The sequence below is a fragment of the Pteropus medius genome, unplaced genomic scaffold, assembly GCF_902729225.1.
Source record: "Pteropus medius unplaced genomic scaffold, Ma_sr-lr_union100, whole genome shotgun sequence".
In the NCBI taxonomy this organism is placed as follows: Eukaryota; Metazoa; Chordata; class Mammalia; order Chiroptera; family Pteropodidae; genus Pteropus; species Pteropus medius.
Window position 1 is genome coordinate 7,164,522 of NW_024354500.1, and position 27,646 is coordinate 7,192,167.

The 27,646-nt window shown below is 38.0% G+C and overlaps 1 protein-coding gene across 4 annotated transcripts in view; it reads left to right on the forward strand.

Annotated features, from left to right (window-relative positions):
* The window catches only part of BACH2 (BACH transcriptional regulator 2), a 307,297-nt gene that overhangs the window by 34,234 nt on the left and 245,417 nt on the right, over nt 1-27,646 (forward strand). The window contains exon 1 of one of the 4 annotated variants that reach the window (XM_039853056.1): nt 19,628-19,639. The exons of the other annotated variants lie outside the window; for them this stretch is intronic. The gene's annotated coding sequence lies outside the window, so the exon portion shown is untranslated. Of the gene's footprint in view, nt 1-19,627; nt 19,640-27,646 lie in introns of those variants that run through there. 4 annotated transcript variants of the gene reach the window in all.

Sequence of the window (27,646 nt, forward strand, 5' to 3'; positions counted from 1 at the left end):
GCACAAATGGGGGTTCCTTTTGCAGACTCATTCCTGCGGGATTCAGGATTTTTTTTAGTGGGCCAGCGTTGGCTTGAGAACTTCCATTGGCTTGACCAGACCTTTCTTGGAAGTTTCAGTCTGAGACTTCATATCCATTCCTCCTTCCTTCCCTCTCTCTGTCCATAGGTGTGGTCTACAGGATCTTTCACCTTCTCTTGCTGTCTCTCTCCCAAAATCTTTTATATTTCTAATCCTGTCTTGGTGCCTACTTCTCAGTAGACCCATTCTAATGCAAAGAATATGGTCAGAATGAGTGCATTATTAAGATGATGCTAGCTGCTGTGAAAATAACCCCTCAAAACTCATTGGAGTTTTTGCTTTTGCAGATTTTGCTCCTTGTGTTTACTCTGGTTAAATCTGGCTTTCTTCTCCATCCCTCTTTTGGTCCCTTTAATCTTTGCCAACCAAAATCCTGAACATTCTGTCCTCTCAGGCTCAATTCAGATGATACCTACTCCACTATTTCTCCTCATTTACCACAGCTGACCATCTCTTTTCTCCTTGGTCCCCTTGGATCTTGGTTTTACCATTCAGGTGCCACTTGCATGCCTGGCCGAGTAAGTACTTCTGTATGAATCTTTCACCCACTAGATAAAAGACTTGATGATAGGACTATGAATATCTGGTGGAGACTTCTTTAGACAGCTAGAATATATGAAGTTGTTGTTACTTTTCTATAAAACCTCTAGCACACTGGTTTTTGCTGGTACTGTTTTTGTTGTTGTAGTTGTTTAATGTAGGATAAAAGTCCAAGAGGTACATATAATCTAAATATAAGATTCAGACAGTATAAGAAATACCCTTTCTGCTCTGGGCCATTTTTATTTTCTTAAAGCCAAACATATTGTGAATTCAGATAGGAAGAGCAATTAATTAACAACTGGCTTGAAATCAGCCTTCCTCTACTAAGTTTACAGAATGTTACAACATTGGGTGGTCCAGGGTTTATACACAGCAGATTATTTTATCAGTGCTTCCTTAGAGCAACAGGTCTGTCTCCTTCATTTTATTAGCATGCTTTAATATGTCGGTTTTCTTTGTTTTTAGTGACTATTTTCAAGTAATTTAAGAAAGATGTAGGAGGACTCAAATACTCAGGTTTTTTTTTTTTTCACAAATAAATTATAGTGTATATTTAATTGGGTCTGTCAGTAGAGAGCATTTATTTCTGTTCACCAACTATTTGACAAGCTCTATCTTATCTTTTTGGTTTTATTTCTGGCCCTAGAGTTCTCTTACTTTACCTCTTTTAGCTGATTATGATTTGTTGCTAAATACCGCATTTAAATTTTTATGATGTAGATATTTGGACTAAGAATTCTTTGTATGTTAAAAGCAACTCGTGCAATGATAGCTTCTAAAAAATAGTTTGGCCGTGATTTTATTTATTCTATGTACATATCATGTTTGACCACAGATGTCCTTTATGATGACTAGGGCTTCTGCGTGGTCATTTTCAGATCAAATATGAAATATATGGTGTGACTACTGCTGTGTTTTCTCTTTCCGATACACATGGAGTCATCCATGAGATGTATCAGAAATGCTTTGACATCCTTATTTCAGCTAGGATTGCCCTTTCATTCATTACCTTGGCTAAAAAAGAAGAACTCTGCAATACAAGATGAAAAAAATATTTTGGTGCTGCTTCAGGCCATTTCTTAGTGCTTGGTTTCATGAAGAGCGTGGCACTTTCCCCCAAGTAATTACAGGCTGTAAGAGTGGACAAGACCTTAAACATCTTCAAGTTCGACACCATCAAATGCAGATGCCTCCTCTAAGGGATCCTCATTTCTGCATAGCAAATAAGTCTGATTGCCAGTTCACCTGATAGAGCTTCAGTTATTTAAATAAAGACAGCACCAAGGCTTCTGTAAGTTTTCTTTTTCCAAGCTGGTTATGCTCAGTTCCCTTCAATGTTCCTTGGTGTATGATTCCTTCATCAGTCTGTCTCCCTCCTCTTCACATTTTCCAGTTTACGAGAAGCCGACTTAAATTTGGTGGGCAAAATGTAAAAGCTGTTCTCCATGAGTGGTTTGGCTGGAGCCAAGTGTATTGGGACTTTTTGACTTTTCTGGCCTTGAGAACAGTGCCTTTGTTAATGCAGCCCCAGAGAGTACTTCAGCAGCCCTGTCACACTGCCTACATTGAATCAGGAAGCTAACTGTGCAGAACCTTACATTGGAGCCTGGTAAACTTGACCATATTCATTTCGGCCCATTTTTAACCTTGCAAGAACTTTTGGAATCCTGTTCTGGCATCCTGGTATTGCATTTTCACAGCAGTATGCCTCCTGGATCTTTGTTTCAGTCACTGATGAAAATGAGTTAAGTGCTGAACTCTGTCCATGATATCCACTTGCTTTTCCTTTAGATAGAGTCTTACTGTTCAACTGTGCCTTGGGAAGTAGAACAATAAAGCCAGAAGAAGGCATGTTTTCTGGTTATTCCAAATTTTACTTCTAAGAGAAGAGATTTTTAAAAATTAAGCTAAATAGGAAATTTAGATTGTATCAACATTGTCTCATACATTCTAAGAGACCTAAAACTGTCAAAGGAAACAAAATGGTTTCCACTAGGGCCTGGTCGTACCCTTTCCTTTGGGGCCCTGTAGCTATGGGATGTGGATTTCAGAAGGGTAACTGTAAGTCTTGCTTTGCCCAGGACTGTCCCAGTTTACTCCTGTGTCCTGGATTAATTGATGACATCCCCTTTCACTCTTCAAAGTGCCCATTTAGACAACACATTATGTATTCACTCTAAAGCCCTGCCTTAGATGAATCTTTTTAACATAGATGTTTTTAAGTGCCTCTCTTTGATTTGGGTCAGAGACCGTCTCATGTTCCAAGGAATTTTGATTACAGCAGGTGGTGTTATAAAATAGTCTTCTTCCAATTTGGCTGGAGGGAAAAGGCTGTTTGGCACCAAGTTGTGTTAATCTTTGTATTATTAAATAAGGATACCTGGGCGGTCTTAAAACCAGTGTCTCATGTTATTTGGACTTTAAAATACTGTGATATTCATGTTGTCCAGGCTGGCTACTTCAGTTTTGTTACAATATAGTGCTGTTCACACCATGGTCGAAAGTTTGATGCCAAGCACAAAGTACTTGAACATAGTAAATTCTAAATAAATTATTTCCTTTTCCTTCTCCCTCCCCTCCCCACCGCTTCCCCTTTTTTATGTCTTTCTGAACTCTCTGGATTGTACTTACCCATTTCTGGAAAACAGATCAGAGGGTACATCCTGTGTCACCACTGTCACCTTCCTACATCAGTACAGTTTTATGCCGTGTTCTCTTAGCACCATGAAAAACTTCTATAAATCGTTGAACAAAATTAACTTTTCATTAAAATCCCAACAGTTGTTGTAAAGGCTCCTGTCTGAGGAAGTTTTTCTCACGTGCCGAGGGGAAAGTTGCATCTTCATAGTTACCCATGACTTAGTCCAGGTGTCACCTTCTGACTTAGGAAGAGAGGGGACAACCTAGTTCAAAATGCCCTGGTGATATATTTGGTTTTTAAGGGAGAAAAATTCTGAAACCGAAAGAGTTTCTTTTTTTTATATGACTAGCAAAATAGTGTTGATTAAGACAAGTCAAGCAGGTGCTGGGTATGTGCTAAACTAATGATATTCAGAGTACTTAAGGGCTATTTTTAAATGTTTCTATATTATTCTCAGCCAAGTGCTGGATGAAAAGTACAAAGGGCTAAAAATATTTACAGTTTCAGTGTCTGTTTTAAAAGAAACCATCCCGTGTGATTTTTTTTTTTCCATTTGTAGGAAAAGAATATTATGGCTTAGATAGAAGTAGTTAAAAGCAGTTCATTTAATGATTAGGTTTTTAGGGAAAATGACCATCAAAAAGGCAGTTAAGTTATGTTAGAATTTATCAAGTTTTTACAAACCAAATTGAAGAATGAGAACAGGTGATTGCAATTACTTTTACTATTACTGTGCTGTTATCACTGTTTTCATACTATTAGCTATAGTTCTAATTAAAAATAATATTGCTTATTTTCAAAGACTTTTTGAATGTGATGAGACAAGTTGCTGGTGTCAGATTGCTTGGGCTTGTATCTCAGCTCCATACCTTGGGTATGTGATCTTGGGTAAGTTGTTTATCTCCCCTGTGCCTCAGTGCACCCATCTGTAAAATAGAGATAATAATAGTGCCTGCCTCTGAGGGAGGTTCTGATTAGAGTAGACCTGAGTACATGGTAAGTACTCAGTAAATATTGGCTGCGTTTATTTTTGACCTTTTAAAAATTTATTTTACTTTTCAAATTGTGGTTAAAAAAACACATATAAAGTTACCCTTTTAACCATTTTTAAGTGTACGGTGGCATTAACTATATTTACACTGTGTTGTAACAGCTCTCTAGAATGTTTTCATCTTGCAAAACTAAAATGTTTAATTTTTCTAAAAGCTCATTTTCCTTCACAGTCAGTTCCACAACTCTGTGGGTGTAACATGAGAATGCAGTCTCCATTGGCACAGGGAGTTTAGGCTGTTCTGTTCACTGCTGTATCACGAGTGCCAAAAGCACTGCCTGGCCCATACCAGGGGCTCAGTCAACATTTGTTGAGTACATAGATGGATGGGTGGGTGGGTGGATGGGTGGGTGGGTGGATAGATGGATGGATGGATGGATGGATGGATGGATGGATGTAGAACAGTGAAGCTTCATTTGACATAGTAGATGTGTTTCTGAAAAATTATTTCTTGAACAGTAAATCCATTTTTATGAGTGATCTTAAATATATATGCAAAACTGTCTTCTTTCATAAAGTGAGGTGAGTTTTAAAAGAAATAACTATTTCTTAATTATTTGTAAATTCTGATTTTGGTAGGTCAGCTTTTCTTAAACGGAAAAAATAGTATAGTGTAGACATGGTGAAAAGAAAGAGGATATGTTAAATAATTTGTCTAAAATTTGAACAGGATTCACTTTAAGTTCAAGCCTTTTTTACTTTGTTTCAGATCTGACCACCAGACCTACTTTTTCCTTAGGTATGTGTGAATCATCTTGTTCTTTTAGAAATCAAAAGTTCAGGTCTAGATCAGTATTTACCAAATTGGTGGAACACTACCTTTCCACTGAGAGTGTGCATCACCTTGTTTTGAGTCTTTTAAAAGAATATCAACTAAGCATGGTCTAGAGATGGACCAAAATCTGTGGGTGGAGAGAAAGGAAAGAAGAACATGTCTCTTATTTAAAAACCTACCACTTATGAAATAAAATATAGCCTTGTCCTGTGGAGTTTTCATTTAAATTATCTATTCTGTTGGGAAAATATAAATTTTTGATAGTGTTTATTTGCTTCTGGATAAAACTGTTACTTTGTATTGCTTACCCTTAGCTTTTTTTTTTTTTACAACATATTAAAATGTTCCAATGAACATTTAATTTGTATTTAAGTATTACTATTAGATAGTAAGCACAAAATGTGGCTTATGTAGAAGTTCACTTCATTCTCCCGGCGAAGGGGGACCCTGCATTGCCATGGACTTTACAGTCTTGGGAGGAAGATGATAGGAAGCCATGTTGCCTGCCCATATTTTTACTGGGACTCATCCCAACACGGTGCCTGGCTGTAACCAGGAGCAAGAGTGCATCTCTCCTTTCAGCTGATATTTGGCAAACTCTCACTGTGTTCCCACGGCAGAGACGAATGCCCATCTTCCCAAAGGTGGCATCTTGAGTCATTTCCATTATGATTCCGTTATGAGCATTTCTGAAAAATGATAAAGGAAAATAATCTTACTTAGTCATTCTTTCCCATGCCACAAGACAGTTCACCTCCGAATTGCAGACCATAAATCTTCTGAAAGGCCTCCATTGTTTCTCTGAGTTGTTAATATTTTTTATTTTGAATTCTCTGATAGCAGGAAAGTATGTAAAATCTTCACAATTTTTTTTTTTTTAACTCTCTTTGACTCCTCACCTAAAGAGGAACAGACACCAAATAAAAGGCAGTTAGTTTCATGGTCTGGACCCTGAGGACAGGATAATAGTGAAGCAGGTAGCTAATTTACTATTCTTCGTCTACCCTAGCTAGCATGGCTTCCTACTGCACAAGGAACCCAGCTTCCTGACCAGGGGCCAGGCTCTTCCTGGAGGCTGCGCCTTCTACCTGAAATGCCCACTCAATTCTCACTTTTCATTTTTCTAACTCTTGCTCATTCTTTAGTCTCCTCTTAATATCATTTTCTCTGAAAAGCCTTCCTTGACCCCTGATGAGCACCCCCACCCCTAGTTGTTCATACTTTCCTTTCTTTCATCTTTCTGAGCTTTTATTGGAATTTTACTTACATATTTAACTCCAGGTTGTTTATTTAATGATTTCTTCTCTCATTCGACAGTAGGCCCATCAGGGACCCTGGCTGTTTTGTTTGCTTTTTGCAGTATCCAGTTAGTTAGTCCTGTTGAAGCATAAGGTGAGTGATGGTGAGTAGGAAGATCTCAAACTGAAAAAGTAGATAGAGGCTGTACTTTAGAGGAGTGAAAAAATTCTCCTGAGTTTGGAAAAGGATGATTTTAATTATCTCAAATAAGGCAGTAATGATACTAACATTGCTGTTTGATACTCCTTAATAAATTCAGTACTTGCCTAAATATATTGCGTGCCTGATGCACTGCAACAGTGCTCTTGAAGTGAGAATAAAGTCTCTTACTTTTAAACTGTATTCATGTTCTTGTTATAGCAGTAGTATGCAAGTCAATAACTTATGCATGGTCTTTAGTTTAGTCTTTATCATAAAAATGGGTAGATAACCTGACATTTGAAGCCTTTTTCATGTTTGTAATATCAAAACCTTGACTCTTAAACAGATACACTTTTTATATGTATTGAAAGGGAGTTTTTGTAGAACTGTAATGTTAAGTTTCTTTTGAGTACTTGCCTGTGCTCTACCTAACAATTTCCATGTAAGTTTTCATTTTCTGGATCAAATTCTGTTTAATTTCCTCATTGAGATTTGAGAAGAGATGACCTGCTTTATGGAGTATCTGTGTTCCTAAAAAGTTTGTTATGAAATATGATTTTATAAATCGCATTGTACTGTAATATACTTGGTCATCTTCTACTTAAAATAATTCCTCAATAAATTCATTTATATTATCTAGTTCATCTTTTATAAATCCAAATTTTAAGAAGTACCCATTTTTCTTGAAGGTAACCCTACCAACAATAAAATACACGAATGATTCTTTTTTTTCAGTCTGTATTTTTAAAGAGAATGTGTTTCTTTCAGGTGAATGTAGATTAGTTCACAAGCTGCACTGCTTCAGTCAGTCAATAGGGAGGGACTGGGGGAGGCAGAGGGAGCACAACACCAACATAACTGATTTTTTCTTTTGTTCAGAAACTTGTTGAAACCTGTCTTAAAGAATTCTGAGCAGAAATTGAAGGATGAACCTGAGGTTTTCAGATTATTTGGAGGAGACTGTTTTCAGTGGATGATAGTAATAAGAAGTGGAACAATTATATTTAAAATAGATGTTTTATTATAACTTTTTAGAAACTGACCATCTCCATTGTACACATTACACTATAATAATTTACTCCGCTTTAGATCTATTTTGTACAGATTATATGAAGAGCAGGAGAGTATGGTAAAGGCACAGAAAAACAGGATAAAATCAAAATCCTATGGTTTACATACATTTAAGATTAATTTTAACTTAGTTCTTTCTGGCTCTCACCATTCTGGGTTGAATAAAGGACCCTCTCTGTTCATTTTGTTCCAATAATAGTTGCTTAGACTCAACCTACCAATTTATCATTCCAATTTAACTTCTGGCACTTTCTGCCTACTTTTCTTCTCTTGATAGCTTCTTTAGCAGTTATCCATTCCACCTCTATGCCTCATTGTTCTGTCACTGCCAGCTTCCTGTCATGGAATGAGGATCTAGGCCTGGAGTCCTTTAAAACATTCCTGGAGAGCAAGGCTTCATAAATCTTTGTCAACTCTCTATTTCCACCTCCTTTAAATTTTTTTTTTAATCTAAATACTAAAAATTTTGATAATTCAGACATATTTCAAATTCCAATGATTTTTGGTTGCCTCAGTTAGGTCTGAAATTCATATATATAGGAATGGAGATAACTAGCGAATGCTATAAATGAATGTGTAAAGAATATGCTTCTCTACTTAAGAGGACAAATTACTTTCATCCAGTTTAGAAATGTTCACTTACTTTAGGAAATGCATTATATTTTAAAAAGGAGTTTTCAATGCTTCATTTTTAGCAATTTACTAAAAATAAAATCTATTTTTAAAGAAAACATTTATTAGACACTGTTAATCTTTCATGGTCTTGCTTGTCTAATTTCAACAGATTGAGAAAGATTAACTGGAGCTAGAAGTACCTGTGAAACTAGATGGGGGCTCAAGGGAGATAGGAGTAGCTTCCAGGGGAGAGTCAAGTCCAGCAGGTGATCATGCGATGTGCCAAGTACGGTGCCAGGCAATGATCTCTAATAGCACAGGCAGCATCTATAAGGCAAAGCCCAGAGCACACATGTGGGCATGTTTATGTGTATGTGCACAGGTGTGTGTATGGAGGGAGGGTCCTGACAGATGGGCAGTATACACATGCAGACCCCAGAAGCCATTAATACCGGTCTGTCCAAGTAGGCAACAGTGTCTATCCACGAGAATTTTGGACCCAGTCACTATCCAGGGGCTTTCCTGGGAGGAAGGTTGGAGTGATCACAGCAGAGCCCCTGCTTGACTTTCCTGGGCTTCCGTTTCTGATTCTGTAAAATGGGAAAAATAATAGTAATTACCTCATGTGGTGATTTTGAAGGCTAATTGAAAGAATAGATGTGAAGACCTTAGCACAGCCTCCGGTACATAGTAAGTACTTAGTAAATGTTAGTTAGCTATTATATTTACACGAAACTAATAAAAGCACTTATTTTTAAGTGTCCTAAAACTGAGTTTTATTACTCCTCAATTCAGTTATTTCAGTCAAATAAATTATACTACATTGTAGGAAAATGACTTCTGGAGGTTCATTGCAGGGGGCTGTTTCAGTAGTAAATTTATTCATGATGAAACTATTTAAATGCTGAGAAAAGAAGTTTGCTTTTTTTTTTGGCTCAATCCTTGTTTTTTGGTAAATTCATAGAGTCCTTTCCCAGTGATACCAAACTTTAAAGTTCATGGGAGAGAGTTCAGTTACACCGTAATATTAGGGTAGGTGTAGAAATAAGGGATGAACAGTATGTAAAGACCATAATACTAGTCAGAAAATGTCTCCAATGAAAGAATAATGTTTTCTTTGGCTGGCAAGACAAAACTTTTATGATCTAAAACCAAAACAGTAACAAAAACAACAGCTCAACAAATCTAAGTGGTTTTCATTATTTTGATTATTAAACATTTCCTACAAAGTCTCAACTACAGTTGGTTGAGGTATTATTGAAAATGATACCGAAACAAATGAGTTTAAAAGTCAATGAATTATTGACATCACAAAAATCACAATCACCTTCTTAAGAATTGCATAAAGTAATTTGCCCAAAGTCAACAGCCAGGACTCTTAAATTTTTCAGTCAGATTGTCTTATAAGATTGGTCAGAGTGGAAGTTAACTGTCATTTACTTAAATAGATCACATATAATGTACTAAATAACACATAATGTGTTAAGAGTGTTTCCTAGTCATATTGTATAGATATAATATGTACTTTGGTAGATGGGTTTTTAAATATTACAGAGCTAGATTGGTACAGGTACTTTGGAAGACAGTTTGGCAGTTTGTTACAAAGCTCAACACAGGCTTTCCATACAATTCAGCAATTGCAATTCTAGATCTTTACCCAAATGAGTGGAAAACTTATGTCTACACAGAAACTTGCACATGAATGTTTATAGCAACTTTATTGATAATTACCAAAAACTAGATGCAACCAAAGTATCCTTCAGTAGATGAATGGATAAACTGTGGTACATCCATGCAATGGAATATTCTTCAGCATTAAAAAGAAACGAGCTATCAAGACACGGAGGAGCCTTAGGTACATATTGCTGAATGCAAGAAGCTAGTCGGAAGAAGGCTGCATGCTGTATGATTGCAATTACAGGAAAGTCAAAAGTACAGACACAGTAAAAAGAGTAGTGGTTGCCAGAGGCTCAGGAGGAGGGACAGGATGAATAGGTGGAGCACAGTGGATTTTTAGGGCAGCGACACTATTCTGTATATTATAATGGTGTATAGATGATATCATGCATTTGTCAACCCCATAAAACTGTGTAACACAAAAAATGAACCAATATAAACTAGGGATTTTAATTAGAAATAGTGTATCAATATTGATTCTTTAATTGTTACAAATGTACCAGACTAATGCAAAATGTTTCTAACAGGAGACACTGTCATATATAATAGGAGGGGGACCTGTCTGCTCAGTTTTCCTATAAACCTAAAACTTCTCTAAAAAAACAAAGTCTACTAAAAATACAAAAGTAAATTTAAAATAATAGATTATAGTCAGCTACAACATAATATCCCAAAACAAAACAAAAGAAAAAACCCTGGGTATGATTTCTATTATGTAATCTACCTGCCCCCCCCCCGCCCCCGCATCCCGCCACCTTGTATCCTTAGTTGTTTAAAAAAAATTTTTTTCATTTATCTTACATTTTATCTTATCAACCTTTAGCTAATAATGGGAGGTGTAAAAAATAACAAAAAGCAAGTTTGGCAATGCTCTGTGGCAGACATTTCAAGTTGTGAGGGGCAGGTTGGGAGCAGGTGAGCCACCCACCAAGTGATTGATAGCTTCTCATCTTCCAGCCCATATCTTGCCCTTCTTTTCCACTCACCCTGGCTTTAGCTGGGTTCACCTGGCTTTTGATAGCAGACAGGAATTGAGGTGAAAATGGGGGCTAGTAGCTATTGTGCTTTTAGCATTGTGCTGAATATATATTTTTTGTAGATGTTTTAAACCTCACAACAATTCCCATTTTGTAGATGAGGAAATGAGACCACTGGAGGAGAGAAGATCCATTCCGTACAGTCTGACGGCAGTTGACCACTGCACTAACATGAATGTGTCTGACTCTCTGTAAGGGGGAAGGTGAGAATGGGAGCCATTTGGAGAAGTTGGCCCAGCCCAGGTGCCATTTAAATGATCCCATTAGCAGGACTTGGTTGATTTTAGCTGTGGTAGATTCAAGTCACCCCACAGACCAGTGGCTTCCATTAAGAAGTGTCATATCAGTACTTTTAATTCATTATTGGTACATTATCATATATATATTATTAAAGCATATATTATATAGGGACAATACATACATTTGATGAACTCTTGATTTTCTAGTCTCATAGAGAAAAGTGATAGAGTTCAACTGTAATATCTATTTGGCTTTGGAAATAGCATTATATTTTAGTGAGAGTTAGCAGATTTAGCTTCTTAATTATGTTTGGCTGGAGGCAATATTAATATTTGGTTAGCCTGCAAAGGTTTATGATGCAGGAAATAGGGACTTGGTCCCTGTCAGGGTAAAGCAAATGTAGTAATCAGAGCTCACTCCAGCTAATCCAGTAAGTGGGTAATCTACATGGTGAGGATTAATTGTTGATTTAATGTAGACTATGGTTTTGAAAGACAATTTGCTTTCTTATTTGTGATGAATATTTAAGATTTTTGAACTATACCAACTCGTGTTTAATCTATGATTTCTTATAAGGTTCTAATATAGTGAAGGATGAGAACAACTATTACTATATCTGTGTTCTTTTTCTTAATATAATAATTTTGTAAAGCAGACAACAGCAGGGTATTTTAAAAATCTTGACTAATTATTATAGATTGAATCCTAGACCAAAGCAAAGTATTTTCAAAATGTTTGAAAAATTTGTTTTTGCATAAATTATATTTAAAATTTATATCATTTAAATTAAAAATCTTGAATGTACTTGGTTTACCTCCTTGAAACATAATTCTTCATATAATGTTAGGATTATTTTACAATCAACTTCTACATTTTTTATTAGGCAAAGCAAATTTTCAAAACTTAGCGTGTGCTAGGCTTTTTAATAAAAATTACACTATTAAAAAAATCACAGTATTTTTCATTTAGTACAAAATGTTTTGAATTACATTTCTTTTTAACCTAGTCCATAACTAGTACAAGTTGAACTTTTAAAGGTTAAGATGTACCTGTAAGATTAATTTTTATGTTTTTATTTTACTTAGCAAGTCTGAAGTAGTAGAGGTTTGCTCTGGGGATGATTGATATATTTGTTTTTCTAGTCATTCCCACTGTTCGACTAATTTTTATGTGGTGGTTTTTTTAATTTTAAAAAATAGTCAGAAGATGTAGGTATACATATGCTTGTGTGTATGTGTACACACACTTAGATTTATTTACTTTTTTATATTTATAATAAGAAAGAAGTGTGACCTTTGATTTCACCAGAGATAACCATCATCTATCTCTTAGTCATATAAAAATAAGGTCCATCTCTTAGTCATATAGGAAGGATTTGTATCTTAGTCATATAGCAGTAGACATAAATATATGCATATTACCAGAGATTATTGAAATACATAGTTTTTAAAGCAAAAAGAATCATAATGCTTTATAGAGTGGCTGTGTTCCTTTAATATCTCATCGGGACCTTTCTGTAATCCTAGAGCCCTGCAGGACCTGGCTCAGGTTCACCCATGACATTTTCAGTTGATCTTTCTCTTGTTTTCTTTTCTAGTTGACCTTCAAACAGAAAGTTCATAGCCTCTTCTCAGCTGTTAATGTGATTTACTTATGTCTAGAAGTCAGACTGTTGCTGAATTCATTGTTTTAAGGGGATTGAGGTTCTTGGTTTAATGCCAGGACATTCCCTGCTAACAGAAAACTAAATCCACTAACCTGTTTTAAAGATTACTGGGTTTGTGGCTTATGGACATCTTAGATCCCAGGTCAAGCAGTTGTTAGGCTGTTCTGGCACACTCCATACATATTGTGTTGTCTATTGATTGTAATGCAACTATCATTATAGTATTGATCAGCAAAGACCCCAGTGACTTTCATTCAGGAAAATTTAGGGCATGAACTAACCTGCTGCCCCTTAGGCTTTGAGTTAGTAGTTGTTTAACTTTGTAATTCTGATCTCGTATAAAAATGTGTGATTTTTCTTAATTTTCAAAATAGGAAGTATAGCGTATGCTTTTTAGTGTGCTAAGGCTCACAGCAAGTACATTATTAAATATAAATGAAAAGAAGACACCCGATGAGCTCCACATATGGCAATATTACAGCTCTTACTCCCTTAGATGGAAACATGTCATTTGTTATATTGTGAGAGCCATCTTGTCATAGAAAAACAGGATATAAGTATTAGTTTAATTAAGAGCAATTTACCAGAATTGTTGTCTAGTTAGTATCAATGGTTTGAAAGCCATCAGGAGCCTCTCTCAAGCAAGATCAAGCTCGTTTCCTTAGATTCCTGTTTTTATGTCTTTACCACCCTCACTTTAGCTTCTTCCCACTAGGAAACAGTGGGAAGGCAGAGAAAGACTCTTAAAAATCAGCTCTTTAAGAATGAATTTTTTTCTTTATAGATATTAGCAACCTAAAAGTAGAACTAGTTTAATAATTTTTAAAACATATAATTTCAGATGGGCATCAGCAATTGTGCTATTGTATATATATGCAAATACTCTAAGAAATTTAATCTTTTATCAAAAGGCACAATTCCAAAAATGAAACCTACCAACTTGTTTCTATAGTAACCACTACTGAAATGTGTCTAGCAAGTGTGTGTCTTCCCATAATTTTTCTCTGAGAGTTTCAAGGAGTTCATTAAATTCTTTCCTAACATAGGTAGGGAGGGAGGTAGGTAGGTAGATAGATAGAGATAGATACAGATATATATGTACATATATATATATTTTTTTCCAATGAGGACATGAGACTTGTAATATTCCCTTATATTCATATAGAATATAACTTTATTATTATGCATGAATATATTCGGCTAAGGGACAAGTCCATTGTTTTATAAATGTAGTTTAAACTAATTGTGCAACCAGGTAAGTGCTGATTTCCAAAAAAGAGATTGATTTTGCTTCCTAAATATTTTCTGGTATCTATATGTAGAAATGTGTTATTCAGTACATGTTGATTTATAGAATGACCGGTGTCCCTTTAAAATTAAAATTAATTTGGCTGTCCCTACAAGAGCCTACCTGAGGGGTCAGCTGTTCTCCTTTACTCCTCTTCCACCATTGTCTTTGTCACCCCCAGGCCATGAGTCTAGCCGTAATGGAGTTCTGACCCGGGTTTAATTAACTCTCCTTTTGGCCCTTCTTCTTGTCAAAGGTTGTATGTGGTAAGTACAATGAAAGTCACCACTTGTTTATTTAACGACTCAATGTTTCCTGACAAACAGGTTTATTCAGAAAAGCTGACTACAGTGCGACTAGAGGTACAGAAGGGATTCCTTCGCATTTTATATGTAAGATAAAATAAACTATTGCATTATTTTGAGAACTTTCCTCCCACTGTTAAGGCTTGACTGTCACAAAGCAAGCAGATGTGGTTAGATATTCTTGTGATGTAAAATGTATGCTCACTGAGGATATTAATGTTATGGCAGAGCTCATGGCGTTTATTTGGTTAAATTCAAAGGGAAGACATTTTGCAAGTTAAAGTGGCAGGAAATAGATTCTGAGGAAATAAAACTACGGTGAGCTCAACAATGGGGGCATTTCATTTAGTACACAAGGATGATGGAGAAGCCAGGAGGTAACTGAGCCTATTAGACATGGTTATTTGTTGAGGAGGAAAGAATATTTAACTTAAGGACTTTTTCTCTGTATCATCAAGTTCTTCTAGGCTCCTAAGATAAGGGTATTGGTACTCCTGGGTCATGGGGAATGGCTTTGCACAGCTACACAAACCTCATCGACATAGTGTCAGCACACGCGGTCTTCCATTTTAATCTGTAGTCTCGGCTGGTTAAAGAAGTGGCTGAACGGTGACAGGTCCACCGTTCTGCCCAGGGAGCAGAGCTAGGGTGACTTCACAGAAGCCAAGGTCTCCCACTTTCTGGATTCTCAGAGTCTCTCTTTTTCACCCACTCCTTTACTCTCCGTGTTCAGGTTTTACCCTCATAATCGTAATAGTCTCTTTAAGGGCCTCCCAGTTTCCACATATTGCCCCTTCGTTCATCTTCCATACTGCCAACCAGAATGATCTTTCTAAAGGCAAAACTGAATCTTGTCATGACTTTGCTTAAAATCTTTCAAAGACTTCTCTTCCTTAGCTGAACACATTTTTTGCAAGGCGTTTAATATCCCAAAATGTCTAGGACCTACATATTTTTCCAGTCTCCTTCCTCTCCTCCCTCCACTCCGTCTCTGTGCTCTAGACAAACCTTTGGTTTCCCAGTGTTGTGCTGAATGAATGACTTCTTTCTGTTCTCACCTTGCACACCTGAGCTCTCCTCAAGCCTAGGCACATGTCTTTCCCTGTACTCTATTTTCTATTGGTTAGTTGATTTACCTTTCTCACTAGACTAAGCATCTTGAGGACTGTTTCTTGGATATGTTTGTTTATTCAGCTCCTACCCCGGCACCTGACACATGGTACTCAATAAAAGTTTATTATATGAATAAATGAATGATTTAGTGATTATATCATACATAAAGCAAAAGTGAAGGAGAAGCTGCATTTAGTTAGTACATAAAATAGGCTTGAGTTGTAGTTAATACGAGTTTCAACAAGAGCGAGGCTGGTTGGTTATTCAGGGTGGTCTACATAAGGACATAGACCTGGGGGATAGCCATTTGACAAACAGAAAGTTTTATTCTTGAGATTTTTGACTTGTAAGAACTGATTTATGATTAAATTTATGACAGATTAATTCATAACTGTGCTTTATGTATATTGACTCAATTCTCATAACCCTATGATGTAGTTAACTATTATTAGCTCCATTTTTAAAGACAAGGACATTGAAAACAAAGATGTTAAGCGATTTACCTTTGAGGTACCTTGTGCAGGGAGCTGAGATTTGAACCCATGCAGTCAGACTCCAGCATCTATGCTGATGTACCTTTCCAGGAATGCAACCAGCGTTTCTTGTGTTTACTTTACATTGCTTAATTTTAATTCTCACAGCAACTCTTGCAAGTGAGGTGCATGCATCCTGTGAGCTGTCTTTGTGTCTTGTGATCAGGTGTGATGAGTGCCCTGGTTGTTGTGGAGGGCCAGCCCTTCACATAGAAAGGGGAGCCAGTGATGGACAAACGAAAATCACAAGAGCAAGAAGAAGTTCAGAGAGGTTAAGTGACTTGTGCAAGGTCGCTCAAGTGAATGGCAAAGGTGGAATTTGGAGCCCGGCTGCCCGTCTTCAAAACCATTCTGTGTCCCCTCTGACTTGTATGAACCCTATGCAGTCTGCGCATCCTTCTACTACCGCTCCTTCTTCAGCAAGTTATGGTATCCTAGACCAAGATATCTTTTTCTTTGCCTCATTTTGATTCTAAGGACCACTGTAGTCACCTTTCATGAACCTGGCTGTTACCCAAATGTTATGTGCATGGCTTTATTCAATCATAAACTGTCTTTTAGGATAGTTATAAAAACAGTTAAGTTCCTCTAGTCATTTTACTACTTTCCACTTTAGAGAGTGAACTTTTTCTGACCAGACCCCGAATTCTAGAGAAATCTTTATTGAAGCCCTGTGACCAGACCAGAGCTTTTTCAGGCTAAGGTTTATGCAAAACATTGGCCTTCATGGAAAATTTGGTTCTTGCTCTCTTGGGTCTTAGTTCGTGGAAACGTTCACAACTCAAGCAGCAGGTCACAGCTACACATACAAGCATGGAAGGTTAGCTTACGCTCTCCCCGTCGTCTCACAGCCCTACTGTATAGTTTCTGTTGTAATCTTTGGAAGATGATCTATTCTTTGTACTCCTGAATCTGTTTATGAGGAAATGACAGTATTTTACAGCATTTGCACCACCACTGACTGAAGCGCTGATCCTTGATGTGTTTAGTTTTTACGTGTGCTCATCTCTACATCAAAAACAGAGGAAGCCACAGGAAATTGCTGCCTGTATTTCCAGGAAATATAACTATCTCACTGGCTCCCCAATCCACACAGCCCAAAAGACCCCGGTGTGGGCATTGGCATCGCTGATGAAGGTGGTGATAAGCAGCCAGGGAGTGTTCTCATTCTGCCGCTCTGCCAGCAAAAGTCTGAAGAAGACAGGGTCTTCAGACCAACGGGAAAACGTTACATTTGGTTCTTTAAACCCTCAGTCTCTGACTGTAAATGCTGTGCATGAAGTGAGGTATAATTCCAAACCAGAGGCTTGGTGATGCTCAGGTGTGGCGCCTCTTGCCTGGCCCAGCAGGGCGGTGGCTGGCGCTGTCTCTGACCACACAGAAATGAAATGATCCTGGGAGAGTCCTCATATTAGCCTGTTGTTGGCCTCAGGGGATGTATAGACGATGAGGTGATGCTGACAACTGACCATTCTCTAAAGAATGATTATAATAATGACAATAGCTAATATTTGTTGAGTGTTGACTGTGGTGTGCCAGACTTGATACTTAGTACTCTATGTGTGTTGTTTAATTTAATCCTCACATAAACCCCAAGAGGGGCTTTATTATCCCAATTTTCAGATGAGGCACCTGAGACTCAGAGAGTGCTTAATATCTTGTCCAGGATTACACAGCCAGTAGGGGATGCAAAATTCAAACCCAACCTAGGTAATTCCAAGCCAGCACTAGAAATAGCCAAGTAGATTTTACTGGGCGTGGAGCTGGGCTGGCAGCCTGTGTGCACAGGCAGAAGGAAGCAGACAACATCCATCTGAGCAGGCTGAAGACGTGCACCCAGGGCAGGCTTTGGTGTAGAGCTGCCATCGTAACACTCTCACATGGAAGAAAGGATTGGATCGTAGTCCAGTAAAGACTTTTTACCACAGGGAATTTATGTGTCTTTTGGTGCTTGCCAACATCGTGAGTGCGAGCTTCCAAATACAAAAAGGTGGCTTCTCACCTCATCATGGTCCCAGCTTCCTAACAGGGCTCTCTTTTCTATTTTAGCCTATAAATTCAAATTGTGATTAAAACAGGTATAAGAAATTGATGTTGTTTCAGCTTCTCCGTGAAATGAAACAAATTTCCATTTAAGCATGAAATCTCGCATCTCACGGATCAAAGAGATGCTCTGGAAGGAAAGTACCCGTAAATATTTGACGCTTAATGAAGGCTGTCTATTTAATAATACCGCACATTATTGCAGAAAAATATAATTTGACTCCAAAGCACACTCTATTAATGCCAATAACACAGTGTTAGAAAATGAGGCCAGGAATTAATAAAAGATATCAAAAAGACCACTTATGGACTTGCTTGCAACAGTCCATAAATACAGTTTTGAACTTCTGGCAGGTATTGTGAAGATGGAAAGAGAAGTGTGGTGGAAATTGATTTCAAAACTCAAAAAGAGAAAAATTGTCTTAGAATTTTAGCAAAAAAGTAGTTTGCAGCTCTACATAGGTGCTGGTCAGTGTTGGTTTAAAGCTGTTGCCATGCAGCCCTCCTATACACCTCTCTCTACATTCTGCTTATTTTTGGGATTAAAAAATTCACATCGTGTGGTTTATCATATGTCTACTTCTGGATTATTTCAGGACTGATAATCTAGTTTATGTATTTTCCATGTCTTCATTTCTCTTTCCTTTGGGGCCTGTTGTTCATCTCCTAGACATTTCTCGTTAGCATTTCCGCTAAATGATAAGCAGGGAAAATAAAAATAAACACAGAACTCTAGCAGTCATTTTGCTATTTACAGAGGTGATTTTAATGCTTTTCTAGCTAATGGGTATTTTAAGAGAGATCTCTTCATATTAGCTGACTAATAGAGCCCCTGACCGTCTTGGAGCTCATCTTGCCCCTATGTGTGTTTAGTGAACCCCACCTGGGCCACAGGTGAAGGCAGACAGGGGAGAAAGAGAGACCTTCAGAGGTAAATTTGGCCCTGTTATACAATTCAAGGCCACTCCTGTGAATCAATATGGACTGTGAAAAAGTTGGAAGCTTATATTCGTTTGCCAGGGCTGCTACAACAAAGTACCACAGACGAGATGGCTCAAGCAACAAAAATTTATTTTCTCAAAGTTCTGGAGGCTGGAAGTCCCAGAGCTAGGTGTCAGCAGGGTTGATTTTTTTTCTTGAGGGCTCCTCTCCTTGACTTGTAAATGGCTGAAGATCATGTGAACTGGCCTCTGTGTGTCTGTACCCTAATCTCCTCTTCTTATAAGAACACCGGTCATATTGGATTAGGGTTCACCGTAGTGACCTCGTTTAACTTTAAATACCTCTTTAAAGCCCCGTCTCCAAATACAGTTACATTCTGAGGTTCTTGGGGTTAAGGCTTCAACAGATGGATTTTGGGGGTATACCATTCAGCCCATAAAAAAACAAGATGTTTGGGTTTCCTGATTTCAATAATACGTATTTCTTTCTTGTCTAGTTATAAAGATTTGAAAGTTTTGCAGGATACCCTTGTTGTATATTTGTGGCTTTGAAAGGCTTGGACCACAGTGTGTGTGTGTGTGTGTGTGTGTGTGTGTGTGTGTGTAGGTTAGCGCTGTAAAGGGTGCTGCAGGCAAAAGGTGGTGCGCGGCGCATATGCTGGGGTATAAGGCAACAAGTGCATGTGTTTTTTTTTCTCTTTTGGATCAAATATACCGTGTCTATTGAAAATTTGAAGATCAGTGCATTTCCTCCTGTTCAAAAAATAATAATGCCTAGCTTTCACTAGAATTCTTTTTATCTCTAAGGCTCTCTTAAATATTGACTAATTAAGTAAAAATGGAGGAAGTCTGGCTAAATAGCCTCTCTTTGAGGCCCAGCCCAATGACAATACACAGTGATCTGCTGTACCTTTGAAAACAAAAGCAACTAGAAGTCTTTTATTATTGACTATAACAGCGAGTGGCATCTCTTATTATGTTTGGCAGCTGACATATCAAATTGCATTTTAGTTGGTTGTTATACATGAAATAGTAGGATATGAGTAGACTAAAAATGAGAATTTATAGCCCTGGGACATGGAATATCTGACATCTAGGCGTTGCCATGACAACTCATCAGGATGTTGCTTTGGAATCTTTTGGATTAGGTTCTAGCCCAGGGTCACTGGATGGAATTGGTGGGGGGATTGGTAATAGGATGTGAATGTCTTAGTTTTACTAAATGGTATTTGAATTTGCAGTTTGGTCACATTGCTAAGGTCAAGTAGAAATGTCATTGGCGGAATATTTAAATTCTGCAGAACCTAGACAAGGTCACATTTGTCAGCAAGAATATCCAGATGGAGTGGTCTGAGACCCAGCAGCTGAAAGACAGGATTTCCTGTCCTTGGTCAGTGGTTATAAAATACACAAGTATCCCTTAATATATGTATACCCCTGATCAGTCATATGTAAATGAAAATTCGAGGAATTAAACCATTTTTATAATTGTCTTATGTTATGAAATTGCAACTCAGCATCCCTAAGAAAACAATTTGGCAACAAAGCAAACCACAGCTGCTTTCTAGTGTTCTATATCCTCCATCTCAGCCGGAAATGGCCTACAGAGTGTGGAATTTGGACCAGGGAAGGGAATTGGACAGAGTGCGGAAGGAAGCGGTTGGAAAATCGGGCACCGCATTCCTCATCCGTCATGTTGGCCTTGGCCAAAGTACCACGTCTCCCATGTGATAATGGGACGTGTTCCTCACCAGCGAAGATCAGTGAAGCAGCCTGGAAACTGAAGAGCTCTGTTCCCAAGTCTGGTCTCCGTTCTGCCATTGTGTGATCTTGGACAAAACACACTTCAGCTCTGGGTTCCCCCTAGGAAATGGGGTGATCAAGTTTCCTCTACTGTCAAATTCTGCTATTTATCATCATGTGGGGCAGGGCCAGGTCGCCACATTTCTCTTCTTTGCCATTGAGCCCACATTTCCATCATTACTTTGCAGTAGAACTACCCTTCCGTGGTTAGTGGGATCTACTAATAATTGAGAGAGCATAAGCATTCCTCCTCACCTCCATAATTTTTTAGGTTTTTTTTTTTCCTGAAGCAAAGGCTGCCATGCAGTGAGGAGAGGATGAAATCCCAGAGAGAAGACAGCCAGTTCCAATAAGTTTTCCCACTACCACTATCATCAGCATCAGCTTAGCTAATAAATATTTCTACTGAGCGTTTCTATATGGAGATGGTGGTAGGAACTTTATATACATTGTACCATTTAATCCTTACAACAAATATGCACATGTATATAAGCGATATAGCATATAAAATGGAGCATTTGCTATGTGCCGGTGTTACATCGAAACCTCACAAAAATCCAGTGAGATTGATAAATGGATTGTTAGTTAAACCTCACAAAAAAGGAGGTGTTATCAATTATCTCCACTTTTACAAATAAAGAAACTGAGCCATAGCTAGTAACTGATAGAGCAAGGATTTGAACCCAAGAAGTACGGCCTCAGAGCCCTCCCGCCTGTTCTCTCTGCTGGTGGCTCTCTGCACTTGTACGACGTAATAGTCACCTGGAGAGGTTTTAAAATGTATGGATCCCATGGCCCTACTCAAGACCAGTCACCTGCTCTGGGGTTGCAGCCTGTACCTATGTACGCTAACAAGCAGCCGGGGTTGGGAACCATTGCCTCAGACGGAATGATAGGGTTATGTGGTTGGGTCGTCGCCTGTAGCTCCACAGCCAGCAGATGACCAACCTAGGCCTTGCATTCAGGCTGCTTACTCTGAAGCCAGAACCTCGACAGCACAGTGGGCTACATTCCAATTATTGGTGCTGTCAGTGCTTGTACTGACCATCATGGCTTGTGTCCCTTTCCTGGTCTAAATCCCAAAGCCACAAGAGAAGAGACTTTGTATTTGAACCAAAGTCGTGATTTTGCACTTAAAAGTATTAAAGTTAACTCATCAGCATCACCATCTTTAATGTTACGTTATTGTGCTCTTTCCTCATTGAGTGAAACCTTCTACTGGTGAAAGGTTTTGTTCTACTGGGACAGTGGTTCTAAAACCTTGATGCATAGTACAATCCCCTGGGCATCTTTAAAAGCCATGGATGCCTGGCTACCCCAGACATTCTGATTTGATTGGTATGTGGCCCAGGCAATGGGATTTTTAAAAGCTCTCCAGATCATTATGATGTGCAATGGAGTTTGAACCAGTGGTTTAAGAACTCAGTCTGTAAGTTTACAGGTGTGTTGACTGCAAAATCATCTCTGTGGACTGAACTTGCTTTTTACTTCTCTAACAGTGTCTCACCACCATCCTCTTTTGCATTTTAGCCAGCATGATTAATTTGCACTTAATTCTTCTCAGTTCATTACCTGACTTGGAATTCTACCTCACTGTCAAGCGATGGTTGCTCCACAAAGGTTGTTCTTAGGCTTAGGCTCCTGGAGTGATACTAGTGACCTGCCTGTGAGATATCTTTGTAAGGTTTCAGCCTCATTAGACTCTTATTTTCACTATGTGATGTATTCCTTTTTAAATTGTTTTACCTTTTAAAACATTTTTATGATTTTAATATATATTGCTTTTTTCTTCCAAGGGCAAAACAAACACCCCTTCCACATAATGCTTTATAACAAAAAAACTACTTATGTTTCTTTCCCCAAAATGGTTGACCATCAGATTTCACTACTGGGAGACAGCTAACATGACTATAATGCCTTAATGGTTGATAAAATCTTCCAGATAGAAATATGGTAGAAAGTTGGAGAACATGTAAGGAAGAAATGACTCAGACTTTATCCTCAGAGAGTTTAGAAAAGTTAGATTAATTTAATCAACTGGAAAATCTAGTTGGATTTTAAAGGCATATTAAAGCAGAAGGATAAATTTGTTGACAAGTTTGCAAATGTACTTGATTAATCTGGAAATTCATTTTGTATTAGGTCCTAGGTCTTAAATGAGATCTTTAAGGTGAGAGAGATGTTGTTTGGTGGATAAGGAGGGGAAGGTAATTTGCAAATGGAACAACTTTTGGCAAAGGCTGGGAGGTAGAGAATGAAGTGTTGTAGGACAGTAGGGCAGCTAGGCTGGCCCGAAATGTATACACTGGGTATGACAGGTAATGAGAAGAATTGCTCAGGAGGAGCTAGTTCTGGGAGATTTAAAGCAAGAAAACTGGAAGAGCTAAAAAATATAGATGGTACATTAGAAAGAGCTTCTGTTTTCCTTTGTGTGGTTGTTCAAGGACAATTGGTCTGTAATCGTGTTGGTATTATGGATCATGAACAAGGCAGGTCGTTGGGGTTGGTTATTATGTTTTTCTTGAGGGAAAAGGTTTTGAAATTCACTCTGCTCTTTTAGGTTTAAAATTTTCTCATTCTAATGTCTGGTCTACATCTTGCTGCTGTAATCCCCAAGCCAAGAGAGGGGGGTTAGGATGCCTCTCTTTTGAAGTGCAAGGGTCAGAGCAGGCAGGGGGCTGTCACAGTTGTTGCTCTTTGTTCGAGAATTAGAACATGTGAGCCAGTGGTTCCACCCCTCATTTTGTGAGCTGTTTTCCTCCGATATTTCCTAATTTTTCCCATGACGTTTCAGCCTGTTCCTTCACAAGATCGTAAGGCCTGAAAGACTCCATTGTTTTACAGGAGTGCGAGCTTGTGCACATTTGCTGATCTGGCTGGCTGGGGTCTGAGTGTGGGTGGGACCCAACAGGGGGAGAATGGAGACTGGAGAATGTGTGGAGCATATTCTAGATAGTAGCAGACACTTTCTACTTATCAGGAGTTTAGAGTCTTTTTCTTCATAGAAGGTGCTGTACTTTTAAAATATTTTTCATAAATTACAATCTGCCCTAATAGACGGAAATAGGGTCATCCCGTTAGGCTATGGAAAGTTTCTTAATGGCAAATCAAATGGATGAAGGCCTTATCTAAACTTTACTTCATCTTCAGATAAATGCAAACTTTTGTTCTTGTGACACACATACACTCCTTGATGGCCTGCCCAAGATTTATGTGAGTTCTTAACAGTTTTCAGCCCTGCATATTCTGCAATGGAAGTTTCAGTCAGTGCATACTTTTTGAGGGTAGAAAATATTAATTATAGTAGGAGGAAAAATGAAAACTGCAGTAAGAGAGAAATCCCAGCTAAAAGCTAAGTAGATTTTTAAGCAAAGGAAATTGGGCTTTAATGCTAATGATGTTTGACTTAAATAAGGTTAATATATTATCTCTATGTTATCTTTTAAGGAATTGGAATCTGTATTTGATTAATAGTATATGCCAGTAGAATACACTACATTTATATCAACCTCTGAAGTAACATTAAAATTTTCAGTCAGATTTACAAAATTCCACATCATTTAAAAACGTTCTCAATGGTAGCAGTGACCTTGGGGCCTAGAGTCAGTGTTGTGAGTTGATTGCGCACATCTCTTTACAACACTGTGTTGTTCTGCTGGCATCTTGAAATCAGCCAGGTGGGAATATTCACACCATGGATATCAGCAAGCTCTCCAAATCCAATCTCTATACCATCAGAGCCTGTTTTTCAACATTCAGCAGCACACTACTGCCCAAAGTGGAATTCACTAATGACGAAGTCTTCTTTTGAGGCAAACAATACAGTACTTCCACTCAACACAACAGCCAGCGTGAAACCTTTTAAAATATAAATCAGGCCTTGTGGCTCCTCTGCCTGGAAATCGTCCTGTGGCTCCCCATCTCACTTGGAGTTAAAATCCCACTGTGACCTGAAAGCTGTCCGTGCTCAGGTTACCCTTGGCCCCTCTTTCCTTATCTCCACCACTCTCCTCCAGGCTCTCGCTTCTAGACCCTGGTTTCACCCTGTTTCTGTAGCACAGCCTAGGTGTGCTCTTGTTCTAGGCTCTTTTCTCTACAGCAATGGATCTCAGACTTCAGTGTTTAGAGTCACCTTGAAGGCTTTTTAAAAGACTGTTGAGCCCCACCTCAGCATTTCTGAGCCAGTAAGAAGTTTCCAGGTGATGCTCTGGTCCTGGGACCAACTTTGGGACCCACTGCTCTAACTCACTTCCCTTTGGTTTACCTCTCACCTTCTCTGAGTCATTGATTCGCTTGTACCTCAGCACCCACCCTGACCATCCTATTTGAAATCTCAGCCTTCCTCCTCCACCCCATTTCCAATTCCTCTGTCCCCAGTCAAAATATTTTCCTTGTACCTATCGCCTTATAACAAAAATAACCTATTTATTATGTTTTGTATTTGTGTTTATTGTCTGTTTTCGCTCACTAGATTCTACATTCTTGAAGGTAGGAGATTGTGTCTGTTTTCTTCACTACATCCCAAGTCTTTAGAACAGTGCCTGGCACATAGTAGGTACTCAGTAAAAATCGTTGAGTGAATTAGTGAATGAACAACATTGAGAAATGAATAATGTACCTCGGATTTGGGTCCCGACCTCTTCAATTCTAACTCACTAGAGAATCTTAAAATACTTTCTGCAATTTTATTTCTCAGCTTAACTGCTTTTAGGATAATGAAAGGATAGTATCTACCCTTGCTAAAGTTTGGGAATGACTTGATGAACCTTAAGTAGCAGGTGGACTAAAATATTGCTCTTAGATTTACATTTTAACCTAAAAGCCCTAAGCCAGTGATCTTCAAATCTGTTCTACAGAAGTTCCCTGAAGATAACTTGAGGGACCCTGCAAACGTTTATTTTGTGTTTCATTTTTAATATGTTTTAAACAATTTTTTAGACCCATAATAAAAACACATACACACTTACATATGTTACATATCAAATTTTAAAACATTGGGACCACCAATGCATTGAGTTGAACTATCAAGTTAACCCTGAAATTAAGTGTTTTCTGCTTTTTTGGCTGATATATTTGAACTTCTTATAAATGAGTCATTGATAAGGAAGTTCTGTCCTGTTCTATCCTGGTGTTTTTTAGATTCCAGCCTGATCAGAAACTGAATATGCAAATTCCTCCTGTTAAACTTTTTCAGCAGGCTTGGTTACTTGCCAGGCAGGGCTCAGGAGCCCATGTTGAGTGTGGTCTTCTGTGTGCATCAGTGGCTAGTGAGTGAACACAGCACACATCACTTACAGACATATCTTGTTCTAGGGTCCTGTATACCCACTCTATATTTAAGGATGTTCCTTGACTGACTGTTAAAGAAATGAAGTAGTTGTCAGATTATTATCATTAGTGATTAAAATTTGAAATGAGAAAAAAATCTTTGCTGCATCTTTTCAAGCTTTTGGGTTAGTTTGAGGCATGTAATTCAATTACAAAACGAATTGCTAAAGAACTGTTACCATTTCCAATATAATTATCTCTTGCTGTTCCAATCCACTTATTTCCAGAATTCAAATATGGAAATTTCCCAAGGTGAGTTCCAATAGCAAAAGATACAGTGTTATTCCTGTCAGTTTAGTTTCTGAGTTTCAGACAGCTTGAAAAACAGCAGATAGCAAGAGACTTATCTGAAAATTTATCTGAATCTGTTTGGTGCCTGAGTTTAAAGAGCTGAGATTCAGACAGTGAGTAGTTCCAGTAGGTACCGTGACTATCAGGATTTTCTTAATACAGTGCAATCAAATACAAACACATAAGTATATCATATACTGTATCAGTTTTAAAAGTCAGTAATAAGCCCTACTCGCTGCTACCTTAAAAGTGCCACCGAACGTGTTATAGGAAATAGTTATACTTTATGGAACGTTTTGTACACATCCTTTCACATCGGTCTGTTAATGCACTTAACACTTTGTTGTAGTTTGTTCTGTCTCCCACACTAGAATCAAGCCCCATGAAAGGAAGAATTATGTCTCATTCGTGTCAGCGCCTCGCCTTGCCTGGCACATGGTGGGTACTCGGCACATGTTTATTAAATGACATTGCATTCCACAGCAGAGGGAAGCAAGAATGAAAGGAATGATGCAGCCTGGTATTAAATACACAATCAGTAACTTTCACACTAAGCACGCATTTGATAGTTCCATGATTCCTTCTCCTTCATCCCTCATGTACAACCATTTTAAATTTTCTGCATTCTTTCTAGAAATGCCTTTTAACACTGACCCTTGCATGCCATCCTACTTCCATGCCAGGCCTACTGGCCTAGTTTCTTATCCTTCTCTTCATCGTTTGCCTAGACTTGGGTCTCTTTTGGACCCAGTCCTCCCTCTACTTCTCATAGCATTGCTACATTTGCCTTCTTGTAAAACAAATATCAACAAGTCCTTTGGCCTACACTGCCTGCAGAAAAACATGTCAACCCGTGCTGTCCAAAAAAGTATCCACTAGCCTCATGTAGCTATTGAGCTTTTAAAATATGGTAGGTCCAAATTAAGATGTGTTACAGGTATAAAACCCACACCCTATTTTAAAGACTTGGTATGAAAAAAATGTAAAATATCTCATCAATAATTTTTATATTGATTACATGTTCAAATGGTAGTTTTTAAATATATTGGGATTAAATAACATCATTAAAATTAATTTCTCCTGTTTTTTACTTTTTTAATGTGGCTACTAGAAAATTTGAAATTATACGTGTGGTTCAGAAATTATATTTCTGTTGGTCAGTGC